Below are 10,172 nucleotides of genomic sequence, written 5' to 3' on the forward strand. Positions count from 1 at the left end.
CATTCTGGATGGATTTAACTCTGAATTCCCAAATAACATATGTGGAATAGGTTGTCTAAAGTGGATAACTCCTTTAAGTACTGCGCACATTTTCAATAAGCACTACTTAGACTAAATACTTAAAACAAGGGAACAGAGCCCAGAAAAACTCATGTTTTGGTGAAATTTTACTATTCTACCGCGCTAACCTCAAATTCCTATTCCAAGAATTATTAGCGCTTGTTTGGACAACATTGCTGAAATGCTTGGAGATCCTGTGCATCATGGCTCCCCTCCCCCCCGGCCTATTGACAGACTGAGCTGTAAAATATACCCAAACGATTAGCTTTATTTGGTTTTAAAGCTTTGAAAACTATTTATAGTATCGGTCTATACATGTAATTAATCTATACAAGATGTGATACGGGGGCATGTAGGCTCTAGGACCCTGTTGGACCGCCTCTAGTTGGGATACAAGATGTGATACGGGTGGGCATGGAGGCTCTAGGACCCTGTTGTACCACCTCTAGCTTGGATACAAGATGTAATACGGGCGGGCATGGAGGCTCTAGGACCCTGTTGGACCGCTTCTAGCTTGGATACAAGATGTGACATGGGGGCATGGAGGCTCTAGGACCCTTTTGGACCGCCTCTAGCTTGGATACAAGATGTAATACGGGCGGGCATGGAGGCTCTAGGACCCTGTTGGAGCGTCTATAGCTTGGATAGAAGATGTGATACGGGCGGACATGGAGGCTCTAGTATCCTGTTGTACCGCCTCTAGCTTGGATACAAGATGTGGAAGTTGGCATCCCAGATGGTCCCACTTATGTTCTTTTGGTGATAAATCTGGTAACCAGGCGGCCACAAAAGTGGGACAGTGTTGTGGGGACTTCCTGTGATCCCCTTGTGTGTGGCCAAGCATTATCCTAGTGGTAAATGCCTCTTCCTGCCAACGCTCACCACCAAACAGCGGTTTCATTTGTTACAGAGAAGCCTGGAGGAAAACGCCAGAAGAAACATCTTACCTACAGAATGTGGCGAGTTTGAAAAAAATGCCATGGACTCCAAAAATGTACCAAAAGTTATGAAAAACAACACAAAACATGCCGTGTTTGTAGCGCATTTCATGTTCCATATTGACCTATAGCTAACAAATGGGCATGGCATTTTTTGCTGCAGAAGAATGCCGGTGTCAAAATCACAAAAAACATGATATTTGTGAAGAGACTTCATGTGACACCGGTCTGGGAAAGGATTCCACTTAATGATGATACTGCGCCTTTAAGAAAAGCCCTTCCAGTAACTCTCTGCACTGTGATGTCACAGTAACCATTGTTCTGTAAGCGGTTCTAGAACACTGACCGCTAGAACATAAGTGACCGACACTCAGGTATTCCTTACACTTCATCCTTTACGGGTGAAGAGATATGCACTCCGTGTGTATCTCCCGGCGATTATGTTACGTCAACGTGATTCGCCAATCTGTTAGACAGAAAGGATCTCCTCATCTGATAAGGTACAGTAGGGGTATAATAACTGCATTGCATCACCTGTAGATTGATTTGATTGCAGATTTCCTCATCCCTATTGGTTTCAAAAGGGGAAAATCTGCAACAAATCCGCCGTCATCCCCACGGAAACGGATATATTGTGCATGTAATAATCCGCACTACGCGCCAATTTCCACAGCCGGTGGATGATATTTGTTGGGATCTCATCTACTTTACTGCTAAGGAATTCTGGGGATTTTCTATTCAAAAATTGCGTAACATTTCTTTCCCGTATGGATGTTCTTAGGCGAGCGGGAGAAAAAGGAGGCGGGACTTATGCATTTATAGTGAATAGTCAGGGCTTTCCTAGGTGCATGGGGGGGGGGGGAGGAATGTTCTGTAATTTAATATTCAGGTGTTAGAAGTAAATATTGTGGGAATTAACAATTTATCTACCACAAATAAGGTTTTAAAAGGATTCCACTTAATGATGTTTTTTTGCGCCATTACACCAGAATTTTACTAACTCTGACAGGTGCTGTTGCCATAGTAACGGTCGTTATAGTCCTGTATTTGAATATTAACCGTTAGGTGACTGACTCACAGCTTATCTTTCCACTTCATACATTACTGTGAAGTGAGCGTATCCTCCGTGTATCCCCACCGCTCTGACCTGAACTCCAGCATCCGCTAACGATGTCTTTGTATCTAATTCTGCAGATGGGAAATCTATTCCGAAAGGATTTCTCTGGAGAACCAGTTGAAATCGAAGACTCCAAAGTACTGCCCATCAGAGTGGACGTCACCTGTAAGTCACTTTGTTTCTTCTTTCTGCGTCTTGTCAGTATTTTATTAGTAATCACATGGATTGGTTTATGAGTGCTCCTCTTATAATGTATATATATTTATTTACAGCATCTTCCGCTAAAGAGGTTCCGCATCAGGCTGCGGCTGATAAACATGCCGAGCGCCGCAAGCGTATTAATCATCTTCTGAAATGCTTTGGAGTCTTTATCAAGATGCGATGCCCAAAACTGGATGTCCGTAGTGCCCCAGGACCAGTCATGTGGCTAAAATTCATAGTTCCCACTCTGACTATGGATGGTGAACAAGAGAAGACCCTGTTCACCCAGGAACCACAGCGTTCCCATACATGCCAATAGAGCATCAGCTACCACCAAAGAAAATGCAATTATTATGATGCTTCTTTAAATATATACTTTTGTATATAATATAAATAAAGAATTATAAAACCTTTTCTCGTATCTGCTGTATTTATCCTCCACAAGAGAGAATACGGAGTTCGGGTGGTTTTACATGGAGCAACTATCGGCCGAAAAATCTCAAATGCATGATTTCCAGCGGTAGTTGTCCCGTGTAAATCCGGGACCTGACGGGGCGCCATGTGAGGAAGCGCTCAGTAATTGCTAGTCGCTACTCGTCAGCTCACCTAATAGCGTTTTTGCGCGGTGCTTCACGCACCCCCTTGGACATTTGTATTCTATGGGGCTTTTGCTGTTGAAGACGTAGAAAGATCGAGCAGGTCCTATTATTTTCCCCACATGTGAAATGTGCGCACAAAACTCATGAGAAGTAACCCGCTGCAATCAGTGGGTCCTAACCGCTGTGTTTTGCGCACAAACACGGTTGGGTGAAGCCGCTCTTGGGCTCTATTCATATCTGCGTGAGATGACAGCTGTACCGGCGACTATTACTGCTGGACTTTACACAGGAGCGATAGTCGTTCACGTGAATGGAGGCGGCATGCGCCGGGGATCTTCTGACCACCCGCTATCATTCACTGTAAACAACTACCTTGTTGATCCAGGGGAAGGCAAGAAACCCCAAGAGGCAGAAAACCAATAAGCCCATTTGGGGGAAAATTCCTTCCCGACTCCATAATGGCAATTAGAATAATCCCTGGATCAACCTTTGATAGTTCCTACCTGAATATAAGACCCAGAACAATAACCCGCTGGTCACTTAATGTCTATATCCTGTAATATCATAGCGCTCTAGATAGACGTCTAGTCCGCACTTAAACTCCTCTACTGATTTTGCCATCACCACACCCTCAGGCAGAGAGTTCCACAGTCTCACTGCTCTTACGGTAAAGAACCCCCTTCTATATTGGTGATGAAACCTTCTTTCCTCTAAATGTAATGAATGTCCTCTTGTTACCGTCGCAGTCCTGGGAACAAACAGATCATGGGAGAGATCCTTGTATTGTCCCCTAATGTAGTTATACATAGTTGTTTGATCGTCCCTTATAATATAAACTGATAACTTTTGACACGCTGAATACTGGGTTAAATTATTCCCCAGGATTTATGCCAGAATGGGAGGTGTGAGACATTTATTGCACAGATAAGACTGCTGGCCTGGTGAAAACCTCCATCCACAGTAATTTAGGGACCATAAACTTATAATCCCTTATCAGTGTCTAGTTAAAAATGTTTGTGTACCTCTTGTAGCATTCCGGGCCTGACCCCCCCCCCCCCCCCCAACAGTAATTCAGGGACCATGCCTCTTCAGATCTATTCCATTTTTAGCCTGACAAAGAGCCCGAGAGGTTCGCAAGCTCGCTATTACATTATGTATTCCTATTAGCCAGTAAAAGGTATCATATCTACAAGATTACGTGGTTTCTCTTCCTGGGAACAATCACATTTCTACTCAGCTGTGTAACAGCTACAATCGAACATGTGCAAGAAGATCCATAAGAGTCACTAATGAAATCATTCTATAAAGATAGAAGAAAGGAGAGGAAAGAGATGTGCATGCAATGTAGAGGTGACACAGGGGGCCTTCTGAAACTGTAGTTCCCAACTTGGCTATGGTGGTCACATGGCCTCAAAAACAGGACCACCCAATCTCCTCTATCAGAAAACATTTCAGTGTAGTTTGGCACGAGGGAGTCTCTTTTAAGATGTTACGAGTGTAGATTGAGGCCTTGTCACAGAGCTCTACCACCTCCTCCCCAGCTACAATTCATAGCTGCATACAACTCACAGTATTTCCCTTGACTGCAACTGTAGCTTGATAGTTAAAAATGGAAGGTTGCTCTCCATGTAGTCCCAGCCAAGTGTTAACCGTTAAACCACTAAGCAACCCTAAGTCTCCAGGGCTATTAAATATTAACCCATAACCACTCCAGACCACCATGCATAATGGATATCAAATACTTATCCCTTCATCTCACTCTAAACCACCAAAGATACTAGGTATTAATCACTAAGCCACTCAAACCCCCCAAAGATATTACAAATATACTATCACTAACTTCTAAACCGCTACATGTAAAATAAACTGGTAACTTTGCTGTTACAGTTGTGGACTCCAATGCACTTGGGAACCGACCCCTTAAACATCGTTTGCCTCAACCCGGTAAATAACACACTAGAGCTCAGCCCCATGGATCCTTCTAAATATTGCTACAAGAGGAGCAGCAAGCTGGTGTTAACTTCAGTTAGATGTTGATAATTGCACTAAGGGCTCCTGCCCACTTGTGTTCTTTTAACGCTGCGATATCGCTGCATTTGTTTAATGCGGTTGTCAATGGGACTTTCTGATGTTAAAACGCATCGCACAAAAATTCGCAAAGCACCAACTGGCGATGTGGTTTTACCATTAGAAAGTCCCACTGACACTTGCACTAAAAAAACGCAGCGTTAGCGCAGCATTATAAGAATACAAGTGCGTGGGAACCCTTAATCGTATACTATGCATTCGGAAATCTTCAGACCCTTTCAATTCTTTTTTACATTTTGTTATGTTATGGCTTTGTGCAAATTAAAAACAAATCATGTTTTCCCCATCATTCTGCACTCAGTGCCCCATAATGACAAAGTGCAAACAGAAGGTTAGTTTTCCATTTACTTTTTAATTACAAAAACTTCTAACATTTTGCATTGACGTAAGCGTTCAGACCCGGTTTAGTTGAGGTGCCTTTGGCAGCCATTACAGCCTCCAGTCTTCTTGGGTGTGTTGCCACAAGGTTTTCACACTTGGATTTGGGAATTTTCTGATATTCTTCTCCGCAAATCCTCTCGAGCTCTGTCAGGTTGGATGGGGGCCGTCTGTGGACGCCATTTTCAGGTCCCTCCAGATATAAGAGATATTCAATTTGATTGAAGTCAAGGCTCTGGCTGGGCCACTCTAGGACATTCACAGAGTTGTCTCTAGGCCACTCCTGTCTTCTCTTGGTTGTTTGCTTAGGGTCATTGTCTAGTTTGAAGTTGCTCCATTCAGCTTTCCATCCATCCTGATTGGTCTCCCTGTCCCACATCACGATACTACCACCCCTATGCTTCACTGTAGGGATGGTATTGGGCAGGTGATGAGCAGTGCCTGGTTTCCTCTAGGCATAACATTTAGAATTGAGGCCAAAAAGTTTAATCTTGGTTTCATTAGACCAGAGAATCTTGTTTCTCACAGTCTGAGAGTCTTTCAGGCGCTTTTTGGGAAAACTCTCCCATCAATAGCCAGAATGCTTGACCACCACTTCATTCATTTCAATGACAGTACAGAAATTAGCCTAGTTTAAGTTCTCAGCACTTCTTTAAAATTAATGGGAGTGCTGGAGATAGCCAAGCACTTGAACTTGGCTATTTTCGGCACTGCTATTGAATTTAATGCAGTGGTGACTGAGCATGCATCTTGGTACTCCATTAAAGGGGTTGTCTCGCGCCGAAACTGTTTTTTTTTTCTTTCCATAGGCCCCCCATTCGGCGCAGGACAACCCCAAAGGATGTGTTAAAAAAAAAAAAAATTTATTACTTACCCGAATCCCCGCTCTGCGACGTCTGCCTTCTTCTTTCTTCTTCCTTCACCAAGATGGCCGCCGGTATCTTCACCCACGATGCACCGCGGGTCTTCTCCCATGGTGCACCGTGGGCTCTGTGCGGTCCATTGCCGATTCCAGCCTCCTGATTGGCTGGAATCGGCACACGTGATGGGGCGGAGCTACGAGGACCAGCTCTCCAGCACGAGCGGCCCCATTCACCAGGCAGAAGACCGCACAGCGCAAGCGCGTCTAAAAAAGCAAGAAGACATCAGAATTAGACGGATCCATGGCGACGGGGACGCTAGCAACGGAGCAGGTAAGTGAATAACTTCTGTATGGCTCATATTTAATGCACAATGTATATTACAAAGTGCATTAATATGGCCATACAGAAGTGTATAACCCCACTTGCTGCCGCGAGACAACCCCTTTAAGTTTACCAGTCTTTCAGGAGAACACTGAAACCCTTTCTGGCAATTAATGAGGGTCCTAGTACAAATTTACCACAATACTTCTTTAACAACTAATTGGCTGAATATGCGGCTCTTATTGAAAAACTCTTCACCAAAACATTTTAAAAAAACAGAAAAAAGTTTTCTGACAGTTACTGATCACACCACATAAATATTTATCCACTTACGACCAATAATTTCTGGGATCTATTTACTGACTAGCCAGCTGATCAATATAGATTCTGTCCAGGCTCCATCCAGGGGTTCTGATTTGGGGATTATAAATGGACTCCCTAATGGGACCCCTGAGCTTTGTGGTGGGCATTTACACAAGCTTTGAGGGCACTGATGTAGAGCAGGCCTACAGTTTACATGTGCACAAAAACAGTTTTGATCAAAGGTCACATCTTCTTACATCAAACTGCTGACTCAGGCTGTCTATCTTCTTATGGTCAAAATCAAATCAATGACAGTGCAGCATCCAAGGAGCGGCCCACAGCTAAGGAGATAGCGGGGTAGATTGAGGCCTTGTCACATGGCTCTACCACCTCCTCCCCTGGGGGTAGCACGGGACCTGACCAAGTTACTACTAAGGGAATTTCACAGGAAAACCTAGTCTGTGATTTACCTTAAGTCCTTGTCACTTGTGATGCCACCGTTCCAACCCCTGTGGTGAATCTAGAAGTTGGAAATAGTACACACACAGGGATAACTTTTTGAGCAAAGCTGGAAACGACCAGTAGAGCTCGTTTACTCCAAAAAAATTGCTACAGTCCCAAACTTTACACACGTTAGCAGGACACCAGTGGTATGACAGGGAAGATTCACAGGATAACAGATGACTCCACAGTCCCAGTTATCTGTGGGGTTCTGCTCCTGGCCATTCTCCTTCTCTCTCCAGTTCTCTACTGGTCAACACTCACATTTGGAAGTAGCGCTCAGTGCTGCCTGGAGGTTCCTCTCACTCTCTCAGTCCTCCATATTAACAGCAAGAAGGCCTTGGTGAATAGGGCGCAGGGCACACATCAGGCCATCGCTCAGCCTCCTCCATCCTGGGGATTCTTATAGGACAAGTCACAGTTTTTCCTACTCACTAAAGGGCTCTGTCTTCCACAGACTCCAACTAACTTGCAGATGTACTTAGACTCTTTCAAGACTCAGGCTTAGACTAACTTGCACAGCATCCTTGCAGAACACATATACATAGCACAATCACGTGACATACAAGATACATTTTTCAGGCATAACCCAGGCATTAACCCATACAGTGCTACAGAGGTGCAATACACATCACAAATCCATACACATAGAAGACACTGACAATACAATTGCAAAAGATAACCACATGCATACTTATGGAGGAGCCCCATTAACTCTGGGCCACTACAACAGAACCAAAACATATTTTATAGCACAAATAATACTGATACTACACACATTGTCTAATTTTCCTTTTAGCCTATATAGAAGAGTCTGGAAAGATTGGACCAACACAGTGGACTTTAAGGGTCAGGCTAAATTGCTACAGATTCCATGGGAAGGGCTAACCGAATAAACTTCTAAAAAAAAAGGATTCCAGTGGAGCATAGAAATTAGCCAGGAGCAGAGTTTGCAACCATCTAGAAATTTACTGGACCGACTGCCCGTGAAAAAAAACAGATGTATCTGTGATTTTTTGTTTTGATTTTTCTTGAGCCTGCTGCCACTGTACTAGTTGTTGTGATTGTAATTAACTTCATTTTAGAGCTGACCGTACATGATAATCATTATGGTTTTTCAACCATAAGAAATGTTGATTGGTCATGGTTTTTGACTAAGTTGTCCAGAGAAAGGAAAAATACAGGTTGGTAACCCTGGTCTGGAGATGTGCCTAAAAGAAAAACAATACAACACAAGTAATGGGAAGAAATTTAATTGTGACCCTAAATATAGGAAGTGCTGCTATAAGAAAAATGTAAGTAAAACATTGGGATCTACTATTATTAGAAAGCAACCTCAAAAATAATTCTCCTAAAAAGGCCAAACAAAACTTTCAGGAGGATCAAGATGTAGGGGCCTGAAAAAGAGCACTACCTAGCGCTGTTTAGCTGTGGGGACTGGTAATATAATAACTGTCCCCGGGTTTCAATCTGAGTCATTTTGCTCAGGTGATGCAGGTAGCCTAGCAACTAAATAGGTTGTGATTGGGCTGCAGACAGAGTGGTCAGGTGACAGAGGCGATATATAGTGGGACACAATGGTCGCAGCAGAAGGAAAAGGGAGAAGCCGGGGGGAGGGGGGGAAGACAGAAAAAAGGGAGAAACAGGAGAAGAATCAGAAAAACTGTGAGAAACAGAGAAGGAGAGTCAGCTGTGGCAGTGAGTAGAGGAAAGATAAGAGAAAAATGTGGATATGAGGAGAGATGGAGAAAAGAAATTCAGGGTAAGCTCCCAGTATATAAACATGTTAGACGCAAATATCTTCATTGTTGCAGCTTTTATATCATTTGTTACTCACTGTGTGTGTTGAAGAGAATTACCTCTTCTCCCTATGGCCTCTTGTAGATGTCCGGGTCGGATCCCGCTGAGAGATCTCTTGCAGCGGGATGCGAGCTGTGCCCCTGCAGTGACCACCGTGGCTCACCTCCTCCCAGCGTCTTCTCCGCTCTGCTATATGCCGGCTGCCGCCTAGCTGGCACGTGCACAAAGCAGAGTCAACGCGTAAGAGCTGACTTTTCTGTGTGGACCTCTGCGAGGCTCGCACAGGAATAGGATATGCCGCAATTTGTTTACTGCGCGAGTTTTCACGTGGTCAAATGGCGGCTATCTACATAGGATTGCATTAGGCCTGGCTGATTTAATAATAACACCATGTTTACTAAAAGTTAAGCAGAATATCTAGCTTCATGTGCTATTAAGCACCTCACTACCCACTACTCCAAATCGTGCCCAAGGGCACTGGTGGCCGAAGTTTAAAAACAAAAAAATTAGTTATACACTAATAAGCCCACATAGAGCTTAGACAATGAAAAGCAATAAAGATTCTACCTGTTTGAGGTAAAAGAGGACCAGGAAAAAAAATCCCAGAGAACAAGTATGGCCAAAAACTAGAGCTTCGTATAAAATGTCATGTCAGGGCTCGTTCACATCAGCGTTAGGGATTTCCATTCTCCTGCTCTGTTTGGGGAGCAGGACACGGCACCCCTTGGCCGAATGGTTCTGTTATAACAGAATAGAATGGCGCCGAACAGACCTCCATTGACTATAATGGGGTCCATTCCATTTCTGGATAGCAAATCGGCATTTAGCTAGAATTTACAGGACAAAATAAAGCTGCTGGTAGAGCTATTTTGTCTTGTTTTCTAGTGGAAATCAGCGACGGAGGTTCCAAATGGAACTTCTGAAGCTGATGTGAACGAACCTTAAGAAGAATACCAAAAAAGACCTTTCTGAATTGCAAGTCTTCCTTTGTAATATATTGTAC

The 10,172-nt window shown here is 43.7% G+C and overlaps 1 long non-coding RNA gene across 1 annotated transcript; it reads left to right on the forward strand.

Moving 5' to 3' along the window:
- Window positions 1-1,470: 1,470 nt before the first annotated feature.
- On the forward strand, window positions 1,471-2,435 carry LOC136587243 (uncharacterized). Its single transcript, XR_010787433.1, has 3 exons — window positions 1,471-1,498; window positions 2,193-2,280; window positions 2,388-2,435. It is a non-coding gene; the product is annotated as an uncharacterized lncRNA (long non-coding RNA).
- Window positions 2,436-10,172: the final 7,737 nt, after the last annotated feature.

Source organism: Eleutherodactylus coqui, chromosome 12, assembly GCF_035609145.1.
Source record: "Eleutherodactylus coqui strain aEleCoq1 chromosome 12, aEleCoq1.hap1, whole genome shotgun sequence".
In the NCBI taxonomy this organism is placed as follows: Eukaryota; Metazoa; Chordata; class Amphibia; order Anura; family Eleutherodactylidae; genus Eleutherodactylus; species Eleutherodactylus coqui.